This window comes from Vigna angularis, chromosome 5 (genome assembly GCF_016808095.1).
Source record: "Vigna angularis cultivar LongXiaoDou No.4 chromosome 5, ASM1680809v1, whole genome shotgun sequence".
NCBI lineage: Eukaryota > Viridiplantae > Streptophyta > Magnoliopsida > Fabales > Fabaceae > Vigna > Vigna angularis.
The window spans coordinates 18,312,693-18,338,674 of NC_068974.1; the positions used below are offsets into that span (position 1 = coordinate 18,312,693).

Below are 25,982 nucleotides of genomic sequence, written 5' to 3' on the forward strand. Positions count from 1 at the left end.
AAAAAGATAAACTTAAAGATACAAAAATAAAAAGGATAAATCAAAATATATAAAAAAAAATACAAATCAAGTCAAAGTTAATCAAAAATCACACAAATAGACTAGTTAAACCATGAGTTCCCGACAATAGCACCAAAAACTTGATGAAAAATTTTTTTTGATCCCCAGCAACGTCGCCAAAAACTTGTTTTTGCCCTCGGCAAGTGTAACCGAATCGTACCAAGTATCGTTCTCCCAAAGGACTCACAGCCTATACAGTTATGTGATTTATAGATTATCTAACACTCGCAGAGGGATTGTTCCACGATAGGGCCAGGCATCTACAGAGCCTGATGAGGCAAATCCATTTCAGATGAGGGACATGTATATGTCTCTTATGGATGCCAGGATGCAGTCCATTCACAGAGGGTAGGTGGCCATAGCTGAGATGATTATTGGGATGTATGATACACCCCCAGCACATAGGTGGACCATGGATGAGTTTCATAATGTGGTGGCATGGCCAGAGATGGAGTTGGAGCACTTGGAGATGATGATGATGATGATGAGGATGATGATGATGATGATGAGGATGCTTTTGAAGATGTTGAGGATGATAAAGAGGAGGAAGATTCAGATGACAGCATGGGTTGGCGAGGAATTGAGATAGCATTTACTGATGAATGCTATCAGCACTAGAGCAGGATTTTTCTTATCTTTTGTTTTGTACTATGGAACTTATTTGCTTCTGTTTTTATATTAGGGTTTGATGTACTCAGGGTGAAACTTTATCTACTACGACAATTTGCTTGTGACTTATGCGTGATGAGTATTGCTTGATGATTGATGAACAAATTTTCAATCCCCGAAAACGGAGTCAAAAACTTGTTAACCCTCGGTAAGTGTAACCGAATCGTATCAAGTAATAAAAAAATGGTAAGACAAAGTATCGTTTCCCAAGAGACTTATGGCACTGATGGACAAATTTGTAAGCACCAAAATATGATGTCACAAACTTGTTTTTCAATCGGCAAGTATGACCGAATCGTTCAAGTAATAAACTTGGTAAGACCAAGTATCGTTCTTCCCAAAGGACTCACAGCCTAGTTTCGTTGTGTGGTTTCTTGATTAACTAAGACTTACAAACGAAATATTTGGTTTAGATTATGCAAAAGACGAAAATAAACATGTATGCATGAAATTTGATCAATGGCAAAGACAAAAGATAAACACTTTCAATGAAATATATGAATGAATATGTTGTTGGGGGTCAATTTCATCTCATCCACTCTCATACATTTTAGGAATTCAACATTCAAATCATCATTGTTAATGCCACTCTCTAAAGTACCATTCTAGATGGCTTCTCCCTAATCACGAGTTCATACAATTCCTAGCATTCCTAATGATTAGTTCATAAGTGCAGGAGCTTAACGACAACCAATATAACATTGGGAGAAATTCCCCGGATCTAGACTTCCCCGTACGTGTCCGTATCGACAAAACCAATAATCATGCAATAGAATGAGTTAAACAATGCAAGCATTGAGCAAAGAGGAAAAACCCTAACTAATGATGAAAGAAAGCATAAGTCTTAGATTAAGATGCAAGCATAAATTCCATATATGAGAGCTTCAAGAGATTACATTGATTCCCCAACAAACATACAGAGTTTAGTTCACCATATTCATGGTGAACCTAGATGAACAATAATGAAAGAATGAAGGATAAAACCCTAGAAAGGTGAAGAGGTAGCCTGAGCATCCAAGATCCTCCTTCAAAGGGGTGGAAGAGAGAGTGTTTGCTTCGTTTCTGCCAAAGATACCTAACCCTAGGAAACCCTAAAGCTTAAATATCATTCGTAAATTACAAAAAGTCAAGCCCAAGCCCATTAAAATGCCGCTCAGCGGTAAAAGACCGCTCAGCGGTGATTGCGCGTCTCGTTTTCTCCCCTCAACGGCCATTTTGCCCCTCAGCGGACCTCCCGCAACCTCTTGAGTGCCGCTCAGCGGTAAAGTGCCGCTGAGCGGTGACTTCGACTTCTTCTTTTTCACTCTTTGATTCCTTTTCTGATTCCCTCTCTCTCATTCTTCACTTCTTTCACTAAATTCACCTTAAAACCTGCACAAAAACACTGAAATCAAGCATAAACCTGTCCAGCTCTCTTATTTCTGAAAATATGAATAAAAGTATGATTTCAAGCTAGTTTCTAAGTCTAAAGGTTGCTTTTAGTATCAATTTTAAGCATGAAAATAACAGTTTTTCAACTGTTATCACAACCCCAAACTTAGAACTTTGCTTGTCCTCAAGCAAACAAAATGTAACTCCATCTCCAACCAATTCATATGATGGTTCACTCATTCAAAAATCCTCTTTTTCAAGATAAGTAACAACTTCACTCAAACTTATGACCAAGAGTTCATTCAAGATGTGCACATGCTTTAGTGTTCACAAAGTCATTTAAATTCCAACAAATGCTATTTTTCATGAATGATCAATCAATTAAGCATGGATGTTCATGTGCCTATGGAATATTTCCTCACTAGGTAAAGTGTTTCACTCACACACAAGTGTATAAGAGGTAAAGTGTTTCACTCCTTCACTCTACTATCACAATGTCACATGAATCAATTTTGCCTTTCATTTTACCACAATCAAAAACATTCACAAGCATGCATCATCACAAAGACTTTTCAATGGCTTATAATGTGGCTGGGCTAACAAGAAAATTGGTTTTTCTGGATCACAAAATCCTTGAGTTAAGAGAATCATAACAACACAATCATCTTATTCATTCCCAACTTTCTTTTACCTTTGCATTTGCATTGAGCTTTACTTCTTTTTCTTTTCTCTTTGCATATTCTTACTTTTTAGCTCTTAGCTCAATGCTTTTCTTTTTATGTTTTCCCAACAACCCCAAACTTGAACATTTAACAATACCACACAAGATCTTCTACTTAACTCAAGGTAAAGATTTTCAATCAAAGGTTTTCAGTGTATGTTCAAGGCTAAGGGTTCAAAGGATAGAACACAACGTGTTCTCTTTTAGTAGACTAACTTTATGAATTTGGCCAATAAAAAGGGTTCCAACAAATGGCCTTGATCACATGATGCAAAACAAGCAATTGATTCAATCATAGAAAACCTGGGCAACATCATTCATGCTTTCAAAGTAATAGCATTCAATCATACCAAAAACTCTGGAGCTCAAAACCTCACCAATAAGCTCATTCACATTTGACATACACATCCTGCTTAATCTCACAATCACAATCATAATATCATGCATTTGTTCACAAAGCTTGTGAATCACCTGTATAAGCATTTTAATGTGCACATCTATCTCAACATCAATCAATCAATAAGCATCATCAAGCAGTACTTATCACACAATCACAGTTAATCGCAAACCATCATAACAAACCAGGTGTTCAATAGAGTACATCAAACCCTAATCTAAAAACAAAAACAAATAAGTTCAGAAAACTTAAACCACAAAAGCATAATCATATGATAGCATTCATCAGTAAATGCTATCTCAGCTCCTCATCAGTCTGAGCTGTCCTCTGTATCTTCCTCTTCCTCCTCATCTTCATCATCATCAAATGCATCCTCTTCCTCAGCTTCATCTTCTTCCATATCTCTAGCTGAAGCTTCAGCTGCTCCAGCTCCTCCTCCATGTACTGGTTCTTCTGGCCAAGCTACTTCATTGTGGAATTCATCCATAGTCCACCTGTGGGCTGGGGGTGTATCATACATCCCCACTATCATCTCAGCAGTGGCCACCTGCCCTCTGTGAATGGACTGCAACTGAGCACCTATAAGAGACATATACATGTCCCTCATCTGGAATGGTTCTGCTTCATGTGTATCAGCATATGTCTGGCTCTGTGCTGGCCCTCTCTCTCTACGAGCACGGCGTGGTGGAACTGGCTGAGCTACATCCTCACCTCCACAGTACTGTCTATAATAGGCCTCATCAATAGCTTTTCTTGGCTTCTCAAATGGTGGAACAGAAGTGTCCACCCCAGCTAGCTTGCAAAGGTGAGTGATCAAAGAAGGATGTCCTAGTGGTGCTTTGTTGTTTGAGGTGTTAGCACATACACTAATTTCATCAGCTATCACCTGCCCAATATTAACATTTAAATTTCTGATAGCACAGTAGATGAATAGTGCCCTGCTGAGAGTAATATCTGACACATGTGAACATGGCTGAATGTTGGCATGAGAAAATGCCATCCAATACTTTGCAAGAGGAGTCAAATCCGTCCTCCTAATGTTAACCACTGAGCCAGATCTATTCCTTTGGAAGTGTCCTCCAGGTATACACAACACTCTCTCCACATCCTCAAAATCAGCACCTTCCTCCATGCAAAGAGCAAACTGACATTGCTCACCAGCCCACACAGTATCCAGGAAGTTGTTGATAGAATCAGGATCATACCTGATAGCATGGCCTCTGACATAGCCCAAATAATTCTCAGCTGGATAATCACCAATCTTCTTTGCATTGGTGTAAAATTCCTTCACCACAGCTATGTTGGCAGGTGCAGGATAAGTGGCTAGCTTTCCCCAATCATTCCCTAACACTTGCTCTCCAAATTGAGGAGCAAAGTTAGGTATCAGTCCAACCTTTCTCTCCATCAGAAGTCTCCTGTCCTGAACCACCCTAAAGTGCTTCTCATGTTTCCTAGAGAGGAACCTGCTAGATTGGGGTTGCTCTGGTTCCTTTTCCTTTCTCTTGGTTGCCATGGTTTTCAATCTTTTTCCTGATGAAGATGCCATTCCTACATTCAAAACACAAACAAAACCGCAGAACATGTTAATCATTAGTAAAACACAAAACACAACTCCTTTCGAAGCTAAACCACCGCTGAGGGCCAGAATTTCCCCTCAGCGCCACCAGTACCACATTCCAACACGCAAAATTTCAGAAAAATCAAATCTGGCAGAGTACCGCTCAGCGGCAGTTTACCCCTCAGCGGTAACTCTGCAGATTTTTTGAAAAACCTGTTTTAAAGCTTTCCTAACTCCACCCAAATGCAATTTCCAGTTTTCCAGTTCATAATCATGCAGTTTAATCGGTTCAAACATCAAATATATCATCAAATCATGCATAGAAATCAAAACCCCTAAATATTCATGCTTTGACAATCACATTCAAATTCAAGAACCCTAGAATGAACAAAATGCTTTTTACTTACTTGGGTGGAGATGCTAGATGAGAATGCTTCCAAGCTAGAATGCTCTCTTCCAACCCCAAACTTTGATGGCACACTAGTGAAAAAGTGAATGGAAGAGAATTTTTTTTCTTAAGAGGTAAGAGTGAAAAGATGTGGAAAACCTAAGAGAAGATGTATGGAAGTGTTTGTGCAGAGAAAAGCCAGAAAGTATAAGACTTTGCGCAGCTTAGGGTTTAAAAATACCCTAATGGGCTCGGGTCCCGCTAAGGGGAACTAAAGCCCAATCTGCGAGAGTACCGCTCAGCGGTAACATACCGCTCAGCGGCACTTTCGTGATGTGTTCCTCTCCTTCTTTTCTTAACCTACGTGTCTTCCCTACATGCCCCTCATGGGTTCCCTGCAATTCAATGTTAAAAATGCTTATGCAAATCAACAATCAATCAACTGGGTTGCCTCCCAGGTAGCGCTTGTTTAACGTCACGAGCCTGACCCAAAATCCACCAACACCCATCAGTAGGTGTTACAAACTTACCAACACCCATCAGTAGGTGTTACAAACTGAGTATCCTTCAGTAGATACTTAACCACCTAGCATCCTTCAGTAGATGCTATATCCAACAAAATATTTACAAAAATAATGTCCACAAACTAAAAGTTACAAAACCAAAAATCAAAATCAAAAGTTTTTAAATCACTGGGTTGCCTCCCAGCAAGCGCTCTTTTAACGTCATTAGCTTGACCCAATAAAGCTCATGTTCCTTCTTCTTTTTCTTCTTCTTTCTACTGAACTTCTTTAGAAATTTGATAAAACCAGGAACCTGTTGCAGTGTCTCAATCATAGGAACTTTAATCTCCAATTTCTTGAAGATTTCCATTAAGCACTTAAATTTCTTTTCCTTCCTATGATTCTTCTTTAGATGAGGATGGGATTTTTCATATGATTCCTTCTTCTTTCCTCTCATCTTCTTTTTCTTACGCTTCCTCTTCCCAAATTTTCTCTTTTTCTTTTCTTTTATTTTTTTCTTCCCTCTTCTTTTTCTCCTCAACTTCTTTATTTTCACACAAATTTTCTTTCTCTCTTCTCTCTCAACCACTTCTTTCTCTTTTTCTTCATCTTTATTTTTCTCACTCAACTCTTCTTTTTCTTTTCTCTCTATCTTTTCCTCATCTCCCTCTATTTTTTTCTCATCAAGAATCTTGTCACTTTCAGTGACATTGGTTTGCCCTTCCTCCTTAAGGTTAACTTCAGTATTAACCTCATCATTCAATCTCTGACTAATGTAACGAAAGTGCATCTCCATCCTTTTACATGATTCTTCAATGCTTTTCTGAGTAGAGTCGGAATTTTTCAAAAATCGTTGAAGGGTGTCCTCCAAACTTTCTGATAGAGAGGGTTTTCGCTGCCATTGTTGTTGTGGTTGGTTCTCAAAGTGTCCAGCAGCTTGCCAAAATTGGCTTTGATCCATGCTTGAGTGAGGTTCCCACCAGTGGTTGAGATTACTTTGGTAGAATTGAGTGCCCATATAGTTAAATTCTTGACCAAATTGCATTCTGCAGACATTAGGCACAAAACCCTAAAAACAATTGTTAGCACAAAAAGATATAGGAGAAGATATAAGATTCAGAGAATAAAATAAAAACGGAAAATAAAATAAAATAAAATAAAATGAAATAAAAACAGAAAAATAAAAACAAAAATTCAAAAAGTCAAAGATAATCAATTATCACACAAATTAACCAGTTAAACCACGAGTCCCCGGCAACGGCGCCAAAAACTTGATGGACAAATTTGTAAGCACCAAAATATGATGTCACAAACTTGTTTTTCAATCGGCAAGTATGACCGAATCGTTCAAGTAATAAACTTGGTAAGACCAAGTATCGTTCTTCCCAAAGGACTCACGGCCTAGTTTAGTTGTGTGGTTTCTTGATTAACTAAGACTTACAAACGAAATATTTGGTTTAGATTATGCAAAAGACGAAAATAAACATGTATGCATGAAATTTGATCAATGGCAAAGACAAAAGATAAACACTTTCAATGAAATATATGAATGAATATGTTGTTGGGGGTCAATTTCATCTCATCCACTCTCATACATTTTAGGAATTCAACATTCAAATCATCATTGTTAATGCCACTCTCTAAAGTACCATTCTAGATGGCTTCTCCCTAATCATGAGTTCATACAATTCCTAGCATTCCTAATGATTAGTTCATAAGTGCAGGAGCTTAACGACAACCAATATAACATTGGGAGAAATTCCCCGGATCTAGACTTCCCCGTACGTGTCCGTATCGACAAAACCAATAATCATGCAATAGAATGAGTTAAACAATGCAAGCATTGAGCAAAGAGGAAAAACCCTAACTAATGATGAAAGAAAGCATAAGTCTTAGATTAAGATGCAAGCATAAATTCCATATATGAGAGCTTCAAGAGATTACATTGATTCCCCAACAAACATACAGAGTTTAGTTCACCATATTCATGGTGAACCTAGATGAACAATAATGAAAGAATGAAGGATAAAACCTTAGAAAGGTGAAGAGGTAGCCTGAGCATCCAAGATCCTCCTTCAAAGGGGTGGAAGAGAGAGTGTTTGCTTCGTTTCTGCCAAAGATACCTAACCCTAGGAAACCCTAAAGCTTAAATATCATTCGTAAATTACAAAAAGTCAAGCCCAAGCCCATTAAAATGCTGCTCAGCGGTAAAAGACCGCTCAGCGGTGATTGCGCGTCTCGTTTTCTCCCCTCAACGGCCATTTTGCCCCTCAGCGGACCTCCCGCAACCTCTTGAGTGCCGCTCAACGGTAAAATGCCGCTGAGCGGTGACTTCGACTTCTTCTTTTTCACTGTTTGATTCCTTTTCTGATTCCCTCTCTCTCATTCTTCACTTCTTTCACTAAATTCACCTTAAAACCTGCACAAAAACACTGAAATCAAGCATAAACCTGTCCAGCTCTCTTATTTCTGAAAATATGAATAAAAGTATGATTTCAAGCTAGTTTCTAAGTCTAAAGGTTGCTTTTAGTATCAATTTTAAGCATGAAAATAACAGTTTTTCAACTGTTATCAGGCACTAAACAGTTATGTGATTACCCAACTAATTAAGACTCTAAAGGAAATATTTTGGGGTTTTGGAATGTAAATGCAATAAAATAAACATGAATGCAATTTGATCAATTGAGGTTAAACACAAGAAAGAATGGATGAAGTTGATGATATTGTTGTTGGGTTTAGATTTCACCTAATTTACTCTCATGCATTTATGAATTCGTCTTTCTTTTCATTAATGTTAATGCCACTCTTTAAATTACCTTAAACTCGATGTCTCGGTGAAGAAAGCATATCCTTAATTATGAGTTCATACAATTCCTATCATTCCAAATAATTAATTTTGAAGCATAGAAGCTTAAAGGCAACCAACCCTCATATCCCTATGTCAAGGAAATACTGCTTTTGGGAGAATTTCCCAAGTTTTAGATTTCCCCGTATGTGTCCATATCGACAAATTCAATAATCATGACATCGAATGAGTTAAACAATGCATGCCTTGAGCAAAGAGGAAAAACCCTAACAATTAATGAAAGAAAGCATGTATCTTATAAAAGATCTTGAAGAACAAATTCAATACATGAGAGTTTAAGAAGGTTACATCTTTCCCAACAACAATAAGGTTTAGCCCTCCATTGTCATGGAAGAACTAGATGAATAATGGAATGAAAGAATGAAAGAGATAGAAAAACCCGAGAAAGAGAAGAGGAGAGTCGTCATCATCCCCAAATCTACCCCCAAGGGGTGAAAAATGTGTTTCTGAGCTTAAGTCATCAAAACATACAATCCCTAGGACGTGCAAGTCCTTAAATAGAACATAAAAATAACAGGAACCAGGTCCAATCCCATAAACATTCTAGAAAAATGGCCCAAGGCCCAAAAAAAAGCGCCGCTCAACGGTATTTACCGCTTAGCGGTAAGTGCGGGTCTTCAATTTTACCCCTTAGTTGCTGTTTTTGCCCCTCAACGGTGAATTTTGCACCCGAAAACTGGCGCTCAGCGGAAATTATCGCTCAAAGCCACTTGGCACAACTTTTTCTGTACTCTGGTTGACTTTTCTGCATTCTGGTTGACTGGTTGACTGATTGACTTTTCTGGTTGATTGGTTGACTTTTCTGGTTTCTGGTTGACTTTTCTGCATTCCAACCATTCGATACTTTAACTCTTCTTTCAAATCATTCAAATAACCTATAACATCAAGGGAATCTAGCACAAAATCATTAAATTCACCTTCAACTCTCTTGTTCACAAAATTAAAGCAAAAACATTAGTTCAAGCAAGCTTCTAAGTCAAAAAGGGTGTTTTTAATATCAAAATTAAGTATAAAAATAACGGTTTTTCAACTGTTATCTATGATGCTTGGATATTGATTGATGTTGAGATTGTGCACTATATGTTGATATACAGGAGGTGGTTCACAAGCTTTGTGAACAAATGAATGATGTTGTGATTGTGATTATGATGCTAAGCAGGATGTGTATGTGGAATGATTGAATGAGCCTATATGTGCGGTTTTGAACTCTAGAGTTTTTGTGATTAAGTACTATTTTATTGAAATCATGAATGACTTTGCCCAGATTTCTATGATTGAATCACTTGCTTGTATGTATCATATGATCAAGGTCGTTTGATTGTAACTCTTTATTAGCCTAATGCATGATCTTAGCCCAATAAAAGAGAGCACAATGTGTTCTATCCTTTGAACCCTTAGCCTTGAACATGATAGAAAACCCTTTTTGAAAAGCTTTACCTTGAGTTGAGTTGAAAATATTGTGTGGTGTTAATAAATGTTCAAGTTTGGGGTTGTTAGGAGGTATAAAAAGGGAATATGAAAAGCATTGAGCTAAGCATGTGAAAAGTAAAATAAAAAGAAAGGCTCAATGCAAAAGAAAGTTGGGAAAAAGGAAGAATGGTTGTGTTTAGATGATTCACTTATCTCAAGGATTTTGTGATCCAAAAAAACCAATGTTCTTGTTAGCCCAGCCACATTATAAGCCATAGAAAAGTCCTTGTGATTAGGGCTGGGCAAAAATAACTGATCTATCCTGTACTGTAGTTAATTATACTATATTATACTAAAAATAACTGATCCATTTTTACTAAAACTTAAATATACTATTTTATGGTTCAGTTTTTAAAAACTAAACTTATAAGATTTTCAGTTCAGTTAACTGCTAGAACTGTTATCCATCCCTCTTTCATTTTTAAATTTTCAATTATTCTTAAAACGTGCCCTAGCTCGCGTGTTCCACCGTGAGAGAGCTTCAGCAAAATCTCGCATTGTTCACTGTGACGCTGTTAACGGAGGAGAGCTTCAACGAAATCTCACAGTGATCCTATCGTGACTCTGCCCTAGCTTGTGTTTCAACGTTGTCGTCGAAAGAGAGCTCCAAAGATAACGCGCGGCCAGCGCCACCGTGACCCTGTCGACAAAGGAAAGTTCCATCGCGGCCTCTACCTCTTTGTGTTGTGTCTCTGCCTGTGCTGTTGTACTTTCCTTAAACCAATCTTTTATGAATTTTTGTTAATATTCAGTTCCATGTTATGATTTTGTTTCTTATATGATTCTCTTAAACTAGGGTTGATTGGTGTGTGAACCATTTTAATCTTTCAGATATGATCCAAGTGTTTTCTGAGTTGCCAAGAAGGGATATCAATTTCATACAGCATAACAGTCAACTGGGTTGAAAACTGTGAGTCACATTGCTCCATTATTTGATTTTTCTACTTTAAGCCTTATTTTCTACATTTTCTACGCAGGAATGTTAACTATGAGTATCATATTTATTTTTTCTCTTTGCTTTCTTAACGAAATTGTTATTTCTTTGTGTATAAATGTTTTTTATGAAGCCAAACGTGAGAATTTTTTATAAGGCATTTTTTTTCACCTGTAATGTTCTTATGGTTAATAGGGTCATATTATTATTAACTTTTCTGCTTATTTTCACCTTTTCTATGGTTAATAAGTGATAGAAAGGAGTGAAGTATATTAAAACAGGCTTTATTCTTCTTCTTCTTATGGTTACTACTGTTATGTAATTTTTTTTTACCCTTTTTCAACAAATTTGTTGCTCTTATGCTATAAAAGGTTGTATACAAAAGCAGATGTGACAATCGACTTAATGAGGTCATAGAAAGAATATCAACTGATAAACATGAGGTATCTTTCTTTAAAATTGAATGTGTTATTTATTACCTCAGTAATCATAACATTTATTATTTGTTCAAAATATTAATTTCAGGTTGAGGTTCTAGCAAAGAAATATGAATATAAATATAGGCAAGTAGGAGATTTATCATCCAAATTAACTACTGAGGAAGCCACATTTCGTAACATACAGGTGCAATGAAATCTGACTTTTTCTTCAGTTGATCGGTTATAAGCATATGTACTAAATGGTTTGTTTTCTTTTGCCTGTTATGCTTCATTGCTGTCTATTAAAGATATTGATGCAAAACCATTATTCAACTGGATGTTAGTTTTCTGTCTTTTGTATCTTGTACAGTTTAGTGCCTATATGTACTAGGCTTGTATTCTCTGTTTCTAGTCAAGTGAAATAATATACAAGATCAGTCTTTGTTTATCTTCTTATCTTCTCTTCATATCGTTTTCTGATATGGTATCATGGGCTAGAATTTGATCTACAATGGTCAATTCAAGCTCACACCCATCTGTTTCCCAGTTTTTTATGAATTCCATAGCAGAAAAACTTGATGATTCCAATTACCTCCATTGGAATCAGAGTTTAAGGCCTTATTTGCATTCATAATTTTATTCTTCTAGCTGATTTTTCTAGTTATCTCTCATGTGATTTACTTTCGTTTCACCTTAGATACTTGATCAAATTCTTAGTTAAGGTTTTAATTTCATTTTATAGGTTTCAATACTTGGAAGCTGGGTTAGTTTAGATAGATGATTTTGACAATTGATAATATAGGTTTTAAGATGTGCTTTTAGATTTTATGCTTGAATTTCTTAGATGATTCTGATAGTTGATAACCTGTACTTCTTCATATATTTTTAGTTTTAAAAGATTAGACCATTAAATCATAGATAGTAATTTGAACTCTTAATTAATGTAGTGACGTGAATGTCAGAAACGGTAGAAACCCTCACACCAAATACTTCTAGAATGGATCATTTACCTCCTTGTATCGATTCATCGTCAATTGAGAATAGTAAAGGTCGATCAGATGTGTGGGGACATTTTACTAAACAAGAACCTTATTCTGAGAAGAAGGCTAAATGCAATTATTGTGGTGATTTGATTAAATATTCGGGTGGAACAAGCGGGATGAGGAATCATTTGAAGAGATGCAAAGAAAATCCTAATAGAGAAGCATTCAAAAGGCAAAAGCTTTTACCATCAACTACAGAAGTTAGTCTTATCCTTTCACCAACTATTTCTAAATTTGACCAAAATGCATCTCGAATGAAGTTTGTGAAGATGTTTGTGAAGTCCGAGCTTCCTTTTCGATTTGTGGAAAATGAGGACTTCCGTGACTTTGTATGGTCCTTGCAACCACGATTTGAAGTCCCATCCCGCACTACATTGAGGCGTGAAATGTGGGAACTTTATGAAGAGGAAAAAGCAAAGTTGAAAATGTTTCTGTCAAAGCAGTGTGAGAGGGTTTGTTTAACTACAGACACATGGACTTCAATCCAAAACCTAAATTACATGAGTTTAACAGCTCACTTTATTGATAATGATTGGAAACTTCAAAAGAAAATTTTGAACTTTTCTCAAACAACGGGACATTCAGGGGAGCTCATTGCTAAACATGTTGAGGCTTGTTTGAATAATTGGGAGTTGAAGCGAGTCCTTAGTATCACCGTGGATAATGCTACGACAAATGATGTTGGGGTCCAATACCTCAAAAGAAGGATGTTATCATGGAATTGTCTTGTATTAAAGGGAGAATATGTTCATATGTGTTGCTGTGGTCATATATTGAGTTTGATTGTGAAGGAGGGCTTAAAAGAGATCAAAGATTCGATTTCAAAAATCCGAAGTGCAGTTAAATATGTAAAATCTTCTCCCGCTAGATTTGCTAGATTCAAGGCAAGTGTTGAACAAGAGAGAATTTCTTATAAAGGTATTGTTTGTCTTGATGTTGAAACCAGGTGGAATTCAACTTACTTAATGTTAGAGGCAAGCTTGAAGTACAAAGATGCCTTTGCCTTGCTAGATATGCAACATAAGAAATTTGGTATTGAAATGGCCAAAAGTAATGGTGGTGTGCCATTAGAAGAGGATTGGGAATATGCGAGGTCTATTCTACCATTTTTAAAGATGTTTTATGACTCTACCCTACGCATTTCTGGTTCTTCTTATGTCACCAGTCATATGTATATGAAGGAGGTGTTTGGAATTGGTAAAAGAATTCGACAATATTCTGATAGTAGTGATGTGAGCATAAAATTGATGGCAATGAGGATGAAGAGCAAGTATGAAAAATATTGGGGAAATCCTAATGGAATTAATATTTTATTATTGATTGTTGTTGTGCTTGACCCTAGGAGTAAGTTGAATTTTGTTAATTACTTCATTCACTACCTATTTGAATCTAGTATGGCTAGTGGATTGAAATTAAAATTATTGTCATCCTTAAAATCACTTTATGAACAATATCAAGGTATTGAGGAAGGTTCTCAAAGTAGCCAACAAGAATCTCAACTAGATGATGATGATGATGATCCTCATGGCATGAGTTTCTACCTAAGAGCTACAGGACGTAAATTTGATTACATATCAGAGCTTGATAAATATTTGCGAGAGGATCCTGAACCTTATATAAAGTCAGTTGAGTTTGATATTTTACATTGGTGGAAAGTCAACTCAACTAGATTTCCTATCCTTGCGAACATGGCTCGAGAGGTGTTAGCCATTCCTATCTCTACCGTAGCATCAGAGTGTGCATTCAGTACAGGAGGAAGAGTGGTTAGTCCTTATCGTAGTTGCCTAACGCCTAAAATAGTGGAAGTGCTTGTTTGTACACAAGATTGGTTAAAAGGAACACCTTTCTCTATACTTTTTGATGAGGATCCTAAAGAACTTGATAAATTTGAGCAAGGTGAGATTATATGACAAACTTATATATTTTTTAATTTATATTTTAAGTGTTCAAAAATTATGAAATATTTTATTTTATTTTTGTAGAGATAACCTCTCAAGATGAAGTGGGACCTTCAAGTGCTGCTATTAATTTGGATGATTGAAGCTTTGCCACAATTTGTTAGTTATCTAAAGTACATGTGGGTGAGACTATAACCTTAATGCTTTGTTTTTCATGTTGTTTTGTCTTGGAGACGGTACACAAATGCTCAATACTAGCTTTTCAAATTACTATTTGTAATGTTAATTTCAATGTTGTGCTACATGATGATTCAAATTACTTATATCTAAATATATTTTTCAATGAGTTACTTCAGATTGTTGCTCAGTTTATGTTTGCTGTAATAACTAACAATTCATAGGATTTAACATTCCTTCACTGTTTGGTTTTCATATTTGATGTTTTTGTTCCAAAAGAAAGTCCTAGAAATCTGGAGACTTGTATTGAATTTGATTTACAAAACTCATTTATTCTGCAAATGTTGTTATTTAATTTACAAGTAAATATATTTGTATGTCCAGTAATAAGCTTTAATCATTTCCAGAATTCACTAGCAATATGCATGCGTCATATTTACTTGTAAATGCGAATTTTTCAAGTTCTTAATCTGGACATTGCTGGCTATAACTTTTTTATCCTTGGTTCTTCACATCATCTTTACTTCCAAATTGGGAATTCGAATATCTTTATTTGAACAATTGATAAGGCTGCTTCCAAGAGTTTTCACTCTCCATTAATTTCAGCGATGAAATTAGTACTCATGTAAAATGCCCTACAGTGGTTAAGTTAATCTCTGTAAGAGAATGGAAAAGAAAAGTTTGCAAGCACTCACTTTTATAGTGAATTGGAGGCTAGAGAGCATCAAAGAGCCAAAAGGATATAACTAACCATAGTACATGCAGCTAACAGATAAATAATCTCATTAATCAGTATGCAATTGTCGGCTAATCCAGATTCAAATAAGGATTTCTCCATTTTAGAAAATCACTTCCCTTTACCCTAAGAGATATGATGGATATGCATTCGACGAAAGTATTTCTTGTGCATATGAATATATCAGATACGATTGCTATTGATGTTAAAGGTTTTCGTTTTGTGCAGTTTTTGCTTTTGAGCTTTAATTCTTCCTTTCTTGTTTTTGGATTTATAACCCTCAACGTTTAGAACCTAGTTTTCTCATGTTCCAATCATTTTGCTTTTCTCCAACTTGTTCCTGTTTTAAATGTTCAACTCTTTTAGGGTCTTAAATCATTCCTATTTAGAAGCAACTTTTGACCATAGTAGACTTACTTGAACTTGTTTAAAGGGAAATAAATGGGAGATATTAACATTTGGAGTGTCTTGTGTTCTTTTATTGAGGTTAATCAGGTTATATTAACATGTTACAGTCTGTTCATTCCATATTTTAGTGCCTTTTTTGAGTTCTGTTAATTCCAGGCTAAGTTAAGGTGTTATAATTCAAAGACCAAAATGATGGTTTTCTCTTTCAGTTGTATGGAGATGTCTGTTGTGTGACAGCATATCAAGTCTGCTTGATTCTTCAGACAATGTGATGATTATTTACATTAAGTCTATGGTTGAAGATGATGACAAGGAAGTGGTTGCTCAAGCATGCACTAGTTTGGCTGATATCATCATAGATTATGGTTTTGCAACTCTTGAGCCTTGTAAGCATATAATTATTTTACCAATTTGTAAGAGTCATTTTGCTGGTGAACTGATGCTAATGTTGAGATTTCTATACTTGCAGACTTGGCACAACTTGTTGATGCAACTTCATTGTTGCTTCGGGAGCATTCTGCTTGTCAATAAAGTCAGACAGTGAAATCGATGATGTTGATAGTGCACATGATGAAGTGATGATTGATGGAGTGTCTGATATTCTGCCGGCATTTGCAAAGTCCATGGGTGTTTTAAATTAGTACAATTCAGTTTAAAATTAGTATAGTTAGTAGTTTAGTTCAGTTTAAAATTAATATAGTTAGTAGTTTAGTTCAGTTTAAAATTAGTATAGTTAGTAGTTCAGTTCAGTTTAAAATTAGTATAGTTAGTAGTTCAGTTCAGTTTATATTGTAGTTTAGTACAATTTAGTACAGTACAGTTCAGTATAGTTTGATAAAACAAAAAATAGTTCAGTTCAGTTTGTTTGAACTGTTTTACAGTTCAGTTCAGTTTAAACAAATTAGTTTTTAGTTCAATACAGTTTTTAGTAGTGCAGTGCAGTTCAGTTCCATTTTCCAGCCCTACTTGTGATGATACTTGCTTGTGAATATGTTTGATTATGGTTAAATGAAAGGCAAAGTTAATTCATGTGACATTGTAATAGTAGAGTGAAGGAGTGACCTCTTACACACTTGTGTGTTTGAGTGAAACCATTTATCTTGTGAGGAAAGATTCCAAGAGCACATAATTACATCTATGCTTAGTTAATTGATCATTCATGAGAATAACATTTGTTGGATACTATGTGGTTATGTGAACACTAAAGCATTTGTGCATCTTGACTGAATTCTTTGTGTTGAGATGATTTGAGTAATTACTTGTCTTGAAAGAAGGACTTTTGAATGTGGTGAACCATTGTATGGATTGGTCGAAGATTGAGTTACATCTTATTTTCTTGAGGACAAGCAAAGTTCTAAGTTTGGGGTTGTGATAACAGTTGAAAAACTGTTACTTTTATACTTCATTTTGACCTTAAAGACAACCTTTATGTCTTAAAAATTAGCGTGGAATCATGTTTTTGATTAAGTTTTGAAATAAGAGAGTTGGATAGGTTTTATGCTTGGTTTTCCTTGTTTTTGTAGGTTTTACGATGAATTGAATGAAAGAAGTGAAATACCCAGGAGGTGGACTTAGAAAAGGAAGAAAAAGTGCACAAAAGAAGAGCGGCAAGTACCGCTCAACGCCACTTTTACCGCTGAGCGGCAATCTGAAGTCTTGCAGTCACCGCTAAGGGCCAAAAATTGCTGTTGAGCATCAAAATAAAAGAATCGCACTTACCGCTGAGCGGTAATTACTTTTGAGCGCCATTTTATTGGGCCTTGGGCCAATTATCTGTAATTTTTGGGAAGCTATATAAGGTTTTAGTAGAATTAGGGTTAGTATCTTTGGACAGAAAGAGGCAAAATCACACTTTCTTCACCCCTTGGAGTAGGATTTTGGGTACTCAAGCTCTATTCTTCAACTTCTAGGGTTCTATTGATGCGGATGTCGTGGCCCATCAAATTTTTTGTGCATTAAAAATGCAGTACAGTGCTAGGAAGTGACTCCTAGGTCGTCTCTCAAGGACCAAATGTTGTTCGAGAATCAGGTCAAACACGTAGTGGGGGGGGGGGTTGGTGAAAGTGTTTTTGTGACTAGGAATGAACTAAATTAAAACATGAAATTAAACACAAGAGACTTAATTAAAAACGCTAAAAGATAAGTGGGAATCATGAAGACCGAACAGTCTTAAAGTGAGACCGAATGGTTGTAAAGTGGAGACCGAACGATCCCAAAAGAAAGGAAATGGAAACGCAGGAAATTTGGAAACCGAACGGTAAAAGCAACTTAAACAACAAAGGAAAAGGCCGAACGGTATTAGGTGACCGAACGGTATGAAGACAACATGCAATGGAAAATGAGATTGAAAACTAAACTGAATGCAGAGAAAGCCGAACGGTCTCTAACAATGAAACATGTTAGAGACCGAACAATGTAAATGCAAAATCGAGCGACATGCAGTAAATAAAGCTGAACAGTGCAAGAGCGGAAAAGCAGAGGAAAAGTGTAAAGTGAACGTTCTTGACCGAATGGTAATAAGAATAAAGTGTGAGGACCGAATGGTTCAAAGCAAGCTAATAAAATGAAGTGGGAAAACCAACACGCATAAGCTGAACGGTACTATTAACAAAAGAAACGAACACATACAGAAAACAGCTAAACGATAATTAAGCAGAAAAATGGAAACAAGTTAAAACTTCAAGAATAACCGAACGGGAAATACGCAACCAATTGAAACTGAGCAACAAAGAGGGCAGCCGAACAGATGCATCAACAATGACCAGAACAAACCGAACGGTCTACAGTAAGAACTTTGACCGAACGGTACAAGAGCATTCAGTCATCAAGCTAAAGGAACCAAGACCAAGACTAAACCAGAAAATAAAGAATCAGCCAAACGGTAGTAAATGGACAAACACTTACATAACGGAACAGTCTAAACAGATAATCAATCGGTATTAAATGCAGCAAAACTAGAAAATGCAGAATTCATCAAACTTTGAACGCAGTGCGACAGAAACTAAACTTTAACTTCGATATGCATAGATAAGCAGAAAACTATTCTAAACGTTAATCAAAATACACCGAATGGGATTAAAATGATTCGCAAAAGTAAAAGCATCATCCAAAACAAACTGAGAATCAAACAACATTGGAAATGCAACGTGAACAGTAGAATCGCAAACCAGAAATGTAGGAAGGTGACGATGCACGGTGAACAAGATGAACGAGCGATGAACGGTGAAAATAAATTAATGAGTAACTATGTGCATTCCAATATGAAGAAAATATAAATGTTTTATCAGTTCAAGTAAGAAAACAACGAAAAGGAACCTCTTGGAGCTCTCCTCCTAACCCATGGATGCAGCAACCCCTTCTTCAGAACAGGTACGTAGTGGTGGCTGCTAGACTCCTAGAGAATTCTGCTTTTAGGCTTTTTATATAACCGAAAGACCAAAAATGCCCTCCTAATGGGCTTGTCCTACAAAATGACCTACAATTGGGCCCAAAGTCCTAAAGTTTGACCCAATGACCTTCCAAGACGCTACACTATGGACGTGCTCATCCTCTTGAAGTCCCAGAATGTGCATCCAACACTGCTGTTGTTCCTTTGGTTACTGCATCTGACCGTTTGGTGCTTAAGGCTTAGACCGCTCAGTCATTCAACAATGCTCTATAGGCTCGCTTTGTACTATGCAGTCTTCACATGACCGTTCGGTCATCCTCTCTCAGACAATAGGCTTTTATCATTCGGTTCATTAGTGTTCGGCCATTCAGTGTAAGCTTTCACAAACCGTTCGATATATGCGTCCACATACCGTTCGGTTCTATGATGCTCAGCCATTTTGTTCAATAGTGCTCAACTAGTAGCTGACTGTTCGGTGAAGGCTTCCAGCAAGGCTCTCAACTCGTTTGGTGCAAACTGACAGGCCATTCGGTCACATCTTTGACAGACCGTTCGGTCAAGACTATGGTCAGACCGTTTGGTCATTCAGACCCTAACCGTTCGGTTCTGGCAGTGTCAAACCGTACGACTCTGTGCATTACGTTCAAACATTTTCTCAACTTTTCATAGGTGATTGTCCTGCAATTTATAATTGAAATAATTAAGCCCAAATAATTCAAATTAATTAAAATAAGAATTAGTCTTGAAATTAAGCCCAAATAGTGAAAATGACATAAAAATGGAGAATTAAACACAATTCACTAACAAAATATGGTGGGAAAAGCTAAGTGTATAATGAAGAATTGTGACTCATCATCTATCTTTCATTCTTTCATCGTTTTTTATCTAGTTTCACCATGCCTATGGTGAACTAAACTTTCATTGTTGTTGGCGAACCAATGTAATCCTTTGAAACTCTCACGTATTGAATTGGTTCTTTAATTTATATGTTTTCTTTCATTAATTGTTAAGGTGTCTCCTCTTTACTCTATGCATGCTTTGTTTAACTCATTCAATCGCATGATCATTGATGTTATCTATATTGACACATATAGGTAAATCTAGAACTGTGTGAATATAATGCATGAATAATTGCTAGGGAGACAAGACATTGCAAACTAGTGATTAGGATTAGGCTTTCTTCACCGAGACATCGGGTTTAAGATAAATTAGAAAGTAACATTAACATTAATGAAGAAAGATGAATTCTTGAATACATAAGAGTGGATAGAATGAAATTGCAAACCCCAACAACATAATCATCCATATTTTACATCAACCATTTTTGCATCTTTCAATTCCATTGATCAAAACCTTGCATTCATATTTAATTTTCGCAATTCAACAACAATGTATTTGATGACAAATTTATGAACACCGAAAAACGGCGCCACAAACTTGTTTAACAATCGGCAAGTGTGACCGAATCGTATCAAGTAATAAAACTAGGTAAGAGCAAGTATCGTTTTCCCAAAGGACTCACGGCCTAGTTAGTTATCTGATTTGTTGATTATTTAAGACTTGTGAACGATTGATTGTAGGTTTTTAAATGCAAAAGACAATAATTAAACATGTATGCATGAATTTGATCAATGGCAAAAAGAACAAAACAAACACGTAATGAATGATATGGATGAGTATGTTGTTGGGGTTATCAATTTCATCTTATCCACTCTCATATACTTTAGGAATTCATCAATCTTTTCATCAATGTTAATGCCACTCTCTAAATCACCTTATCAAGAAGGCCTATCCTTAATTACGAGTTCATACAATTCCTAGCATTCCTAGTAATGAGTTCTGAAGTGCAGGAGCTTAAAGGCAACCAATATGCTATTGGGAGAAATTCCCCGGATCTAGACTTCCCCGTACGTTCCCATATCGAAAAAATCAATGATCATATCAATGAATGAGTTAAACAAAGCAAGCATTAAGCAAAGAGGAAAAACCCTAACTAATGATGAAAGAAAGCATGTATCTTAAAGTAAGATGTTAAAACATTAATTCCATATATGAGAGTTTCACAAGACTACATTGATTCCCCAACAACAATACAAGGTTTAGTTCACCATATTCATGGTGAAACTAGATGAACAATAACGAAAGAATGGAAGATAAAACCCTAGAAAGGAGAAGAGGTAGCCTGAGCATCCAAGATCTTCCTTCAAGGGGTGGAAAAGAGAGTGTTTGCTTCGTCCCAGCCAAAGATACAAACCCTAGGAACACCTAAAGCTTATATACTATTCGTAATAATACAGAAAATTAGGCCCAAGCCCAAAATAGTGCCGCTCAGCGGTAAGTGCGTGAGTTGGTTTCCTCCCCTCAGCGGTCTTTGCACCCCTCAGCAGAGCCAACGTGGGTTTCTGAGTGTCGCTCAACGGTAAACTGCCGCTGAGTGGTGGTTGCGGCTTCTCCTTTTGCACTTTTTGATGTCTTTTCTGATTCCATTTCTATCCTTCTTCACTTCTTTCACCAAATTCACCTTAAAACCTGCATAAAACACTAAAATCAAGCATAAACCTGTCCAGCTCTCTTATTTCCAAAAATATAACCAAAAGCATGATTTCAAGCTAGTTTCTAAGTGTTAAAGGTTGCTTTTAGTATCAAATTTAAGCATGAAAATAACAGTTTTTCAACTGTTATCACAACCCCAAACTTAGAACTTTGCTTGTCCTCAAGCAAACAAAATGTGACTCAATCTTCTACCAATCTGTACAATGGTTCACTCATTCAAAAATCCTCTTTTCAAGATAAGTAAAAACCTCAATTAAACTCATGACAAAGATTTCAATCAAGACATGCACATTCTTTAAGTGTTCACTAAATCACTTAATATCCAACAAATGCTATTTTTCATGAATGATCAATCAACTAAGCATGGATGTTCATGTGCTCATGGAATATTTTCTCACTAGGTAAAGTGTTTCTCTCAAACACAAGTGTATAAGAGGTAATCACTCATTCACTCTACTATCACAGTGTCACATGAATTGACTTTGCCTTTCATTTAACCACAATCAAATAAATTCACAAGCATGCATCATCACAAGGACTTTCAATGGCTTATAATGTGGCTGGGCTAACAAGAAAATTGGTTTTTCTAGATCACAAAACCCTTAAGTTAAGATAATCATATAAACACAATCATTCTTACTTTTCCCAACTTTCCTTTGCATTGAGCTTTGCTTTTTCTTTTCTTTTCTTTTCTTTCTCTTTTCACATACTTAATTCTTAGCTCTTAGCTCAATGCTTTCAATTTCCCTTTTTATTTTCCAACAACCCCAAACTTGAACATTTGTCAATACCACAAAACATTTTCTACTTAACTCAAGGTAAAGCTTTCAACAAGGGTTTTAAATTTATGTTCAAGGCTAAGGGTTCAAATGATAGAACACATAGTGTTCTCTTTTGTGGCTTATTTCATGCAATTTGGCTAATATAAGGGTTACCAACAAATGACCTTGATCATCTAATGCACACAAGCAAGTAATCCAATCATAGAAAACCTGGGCAAAGATATTCATGCTTCCAAAGTAATAACTTCAAAGTAATAACTCTGGAGCTCAAAATCTCACATAAAAGCTCATTCACATTTGACATACACATCCTGCTTAATTTCAAAATCACAATCATAATAACTTGCATTTGTTCACAAAGCTTGTGAACCACCTGTATAAGCATGTAATATGCACATCTCAACATCAATCCATATCAAAGCATCATTCAAGCATTACTTATCAAACATTCACAATCATAAGCAAACCATCATAATAGACAAAGTTTCCATTGAGTACATCAAACCCTATTCTAGTAACAATGAATTATAAAACAAACCCTGCTCTAGTGTTTTGAAAAACTCATCCCCATCAATGATGCTCTCTCCCAACCCCAAACTTAAATGGACAACAAGTGAGAAAGTGAGTGGAAAAGAAATTTTCTCAAAAGGGATGAGGGAAAAGTTGTAAAAAACCTTGGAAAAGTATGTAGGAGTGTGTGCAGAGAAGAATCTAAAAATAGAGGCCAAAGTGTGACTTAGGGTATAAAAATACCCTAATGGGCTCGGGTTCCGCTAAGGGGCAACCTAAGCCCCTTTTACGATACCACCGCTCAGCGGCACTTTCGTGTTGTGCTTTTCTTCTTCCTAGCTTACCCTAGGTGCCTTCTACTCATGCCCCTGACTTGCTCCCTGCAATAAAATTCTCAGATCACTCATGCACAACCCTATTATGCAACTAAAGCAGGATCAAAACAAAAAATACAAAAAAATCAAATCAACTGGGTTGCCTCCCAGGTAGCGCTTGTTTAACGTCACGAGCCTGACCCAAAATCCTCCAGTACCCTTCAGTAGGTGCAAATTTTCCTTACCAACACCCATCAGTAGGTGTATACAAACATAGTATCCTTCAGTAGATACTCTTCCGCCTAACATCCATCAGTAAATGTAAACCCTGTAACAAACTTATAACAAAAATACCCAAAAGTTCAAAATTACATCACCAAAACAAAAATTAAAAGTTCTTAAATCACTGGGTTGCCTCCCAGCAAGCGCTCTTTTAACGTCATTAGCTTGACCCAAAATAAAGTTCAAGTTCCTTCTTCAATGTTGATGTCTGTATCCCACCAACTCCTCAACTGCTTCCGGTGTACTGTTTTGATTCTTCTAGAATATGGAGACTCTATCTCTATCATCTCCTTTTCTTTATAACCTTTCACAACCCACAACTTGCTTTTGAATCTCACAGGTGTACCAAATTGGAGTTGTTCTTTCATCCAGTCTTCAGGAACTTTTCTTCCTCTACCAATCTTTTCTTTATTATGTACCTGAAACAACAAACAATCTTTACCTTTAACCTTGAGCTTTTCATCTTTAGGACTAGTTATGAGTGCATCTTGAAATGCAGTTTTATGACTAGCTTCTTCCTCCTGCATTTGTCTCTCTTCTTTGAAGACATCTACAACAACCCTTTCTTCTCGGTCTTGGAGTGCCACTATACCTTCGTTCACATCAATGATGGCTTTGGCCGTTTTCATAAACGGTCTTCCGAGAATAATGGGTATCTTTTCGGTCTCCATCTCCATCACCACAAAGTCTACCAAGAATTGTAGTTTGCCTACACAAACTATAATATCCTCAGCTATTCCAAAAGGTTTCTTTGATGATCCATCTGCCATTACTAAGTCAACCTTTATAGGTTTCACATCAACATCACCGATTTGCTCCAATAAAGAATAAAGTATCAAGTTAACACTTGATCCTAAATCAAGCAAAGCTTTTTTAACCCTTTTCTTCCCTATTGTGCATGGAATGGAAAAACCTCCTGGATCTTTGGCTTTTGGAGGGAATGACTCCTTTTTAACAGCTTTATACTTCTTTGTATCATGATCTCTACGTCTTTTCTTTGTAGAGATTTCTTCCTCGGGTTTAGTATAAACTGCAATTTGCTGTAGTATCTCCTCCCAAGGTGCATCATTGTCCACCATCCTGAATAATTCTGTGAAATCAAATTGATTCTCATGATTTATTGGAAAAGGAAACATATCATTACTCTTTATCTCTTTTCTCTCTCTCTTCTCTTTTCTCTCTTCTTTCTCTTTTTCTCTCTTTTCTTTTTCTTCCTCTCCTTTTTCCTTCTCTTTATCTAACTCAACTATTTCATCATTTGTACTCTCCACCACTTTACATTCTTCCCTGGGCTTAACCTCAGTATTAGCCCCAAAATTTCTATTAGGCCTTTCTTCCACTTGCTTGGTAATCTGACCCATTTGAATCTCCAAATTCTTAATAGCAGCATCAGTACTCTTTTAAGAAGATTCAGTTTTCTGTATAAATTGATTAAGAGTTTCTTCCATCCTTATGGACCTTTCATTAAGTGCAGAAATCTGTTGCCATAAAGTTGGTTGTTGCTGTTGCTTGTTAAATTGTCCAGTTTGTCCAGTCTGCCCACTCTGTCCTTGACCAATGCTTGGGTGTGGTTTCCACCCATGATTGAAGTTCCCCTGCCGGTACGAAAACTGATTGGCCATGAAATTAACATCCTCCAAAGCTTCTGCTGGAAAGGCACGTTGACCATTTATATGGTCACCTCCACACAATTCACACAACTGTGATTGAACCTCTGCAACATTCTTTAACTCTTTCGGCAACTGTGCAAGTTCTTTGGTAAGAGTTTCCAGTTGTTGAGTTAGTATCTTATTTTGTGCTAGCAAGGCGTCATGGGATTGCAGCTGTAGAACTCCTTTTTGTTGAGTAGGAGCTCCTCTTTCACTATGCAGATCATTATCACTAGTTGCCATATTATCAATGATTTTTGTAGCTTCCTTTGGAGTTTTCCATTTGATGTTTCCTCCAGCTATGGCGTCAAGCATCATCTTGGTTTGGGAACCAAGACCTGTAAGGAAAGCCAAGACTACTTCCCCTTCGTCAAAACCATGTGTGGGAGTTTTTCTAAGTAAGCTTTTATATCTGTCCCATGCATGTCCTAGTGATTCCTCCATACCTTGCCTGAAAGATGTAATCTCTTGCTTTCCTTTATTTACATTTGATTGTGGAAAGTATTTGTTTAGGAACTTTGTTACCACCTCTTCCCACTCTATAAAGCTTCCTTCTGAAAAAGAGTTCAACCAAATCTTAGCGTTGCCTCCTAGTGAGAATGGAAACAAGCTAAGTTTGATCGCTTCGTCCAGCACCCCATTTATCTTTACTGTGTTGCAAATCTCGTTAAATGTAGTGAGGTGCTCATATGGGCTTTCGTGAGACAACCCATTAAACTGGTTACTCTTAACCAGTTGGATTAGTGCTGGTTTTACCTCCATATTAGCCGCATTGACTCTTGGTCTTGCTATGCTGTTAAAATGCTGAGGTCCAGCTACATTAGTATAGTCAGCAAGAGTTCGTCTGTTATTATTGTTCTCCATCTCCTCAATGCTATGGTCAGAA

The 25,982-nt window shown here is 36.6% G+C and overlaps 1 long non-coding RNA gene across 1 annotated transcript; it reads left to right on the top strand.

The window, feature by feature from the left end:
* The first annotated feature begins 13,981 nt into the window (after nucleotides 1-13,981).
* LOC108319564 (uncharacterized) lies at nucleotides 13,982-16,116 on the top strand. The gene is made up of 3 exons (XR_008249172.1): nucleotides 13,982-14,295; nucleotides 14,382-14,480; nucleotides 15,828-16,116. It is a non-coding gene; the product is annotated as an uncharacterized LOC108319564 (long non-coding RNA).
* Nucleotides 16,117-25,982: the final 9,866 nt, after the last annotated feature.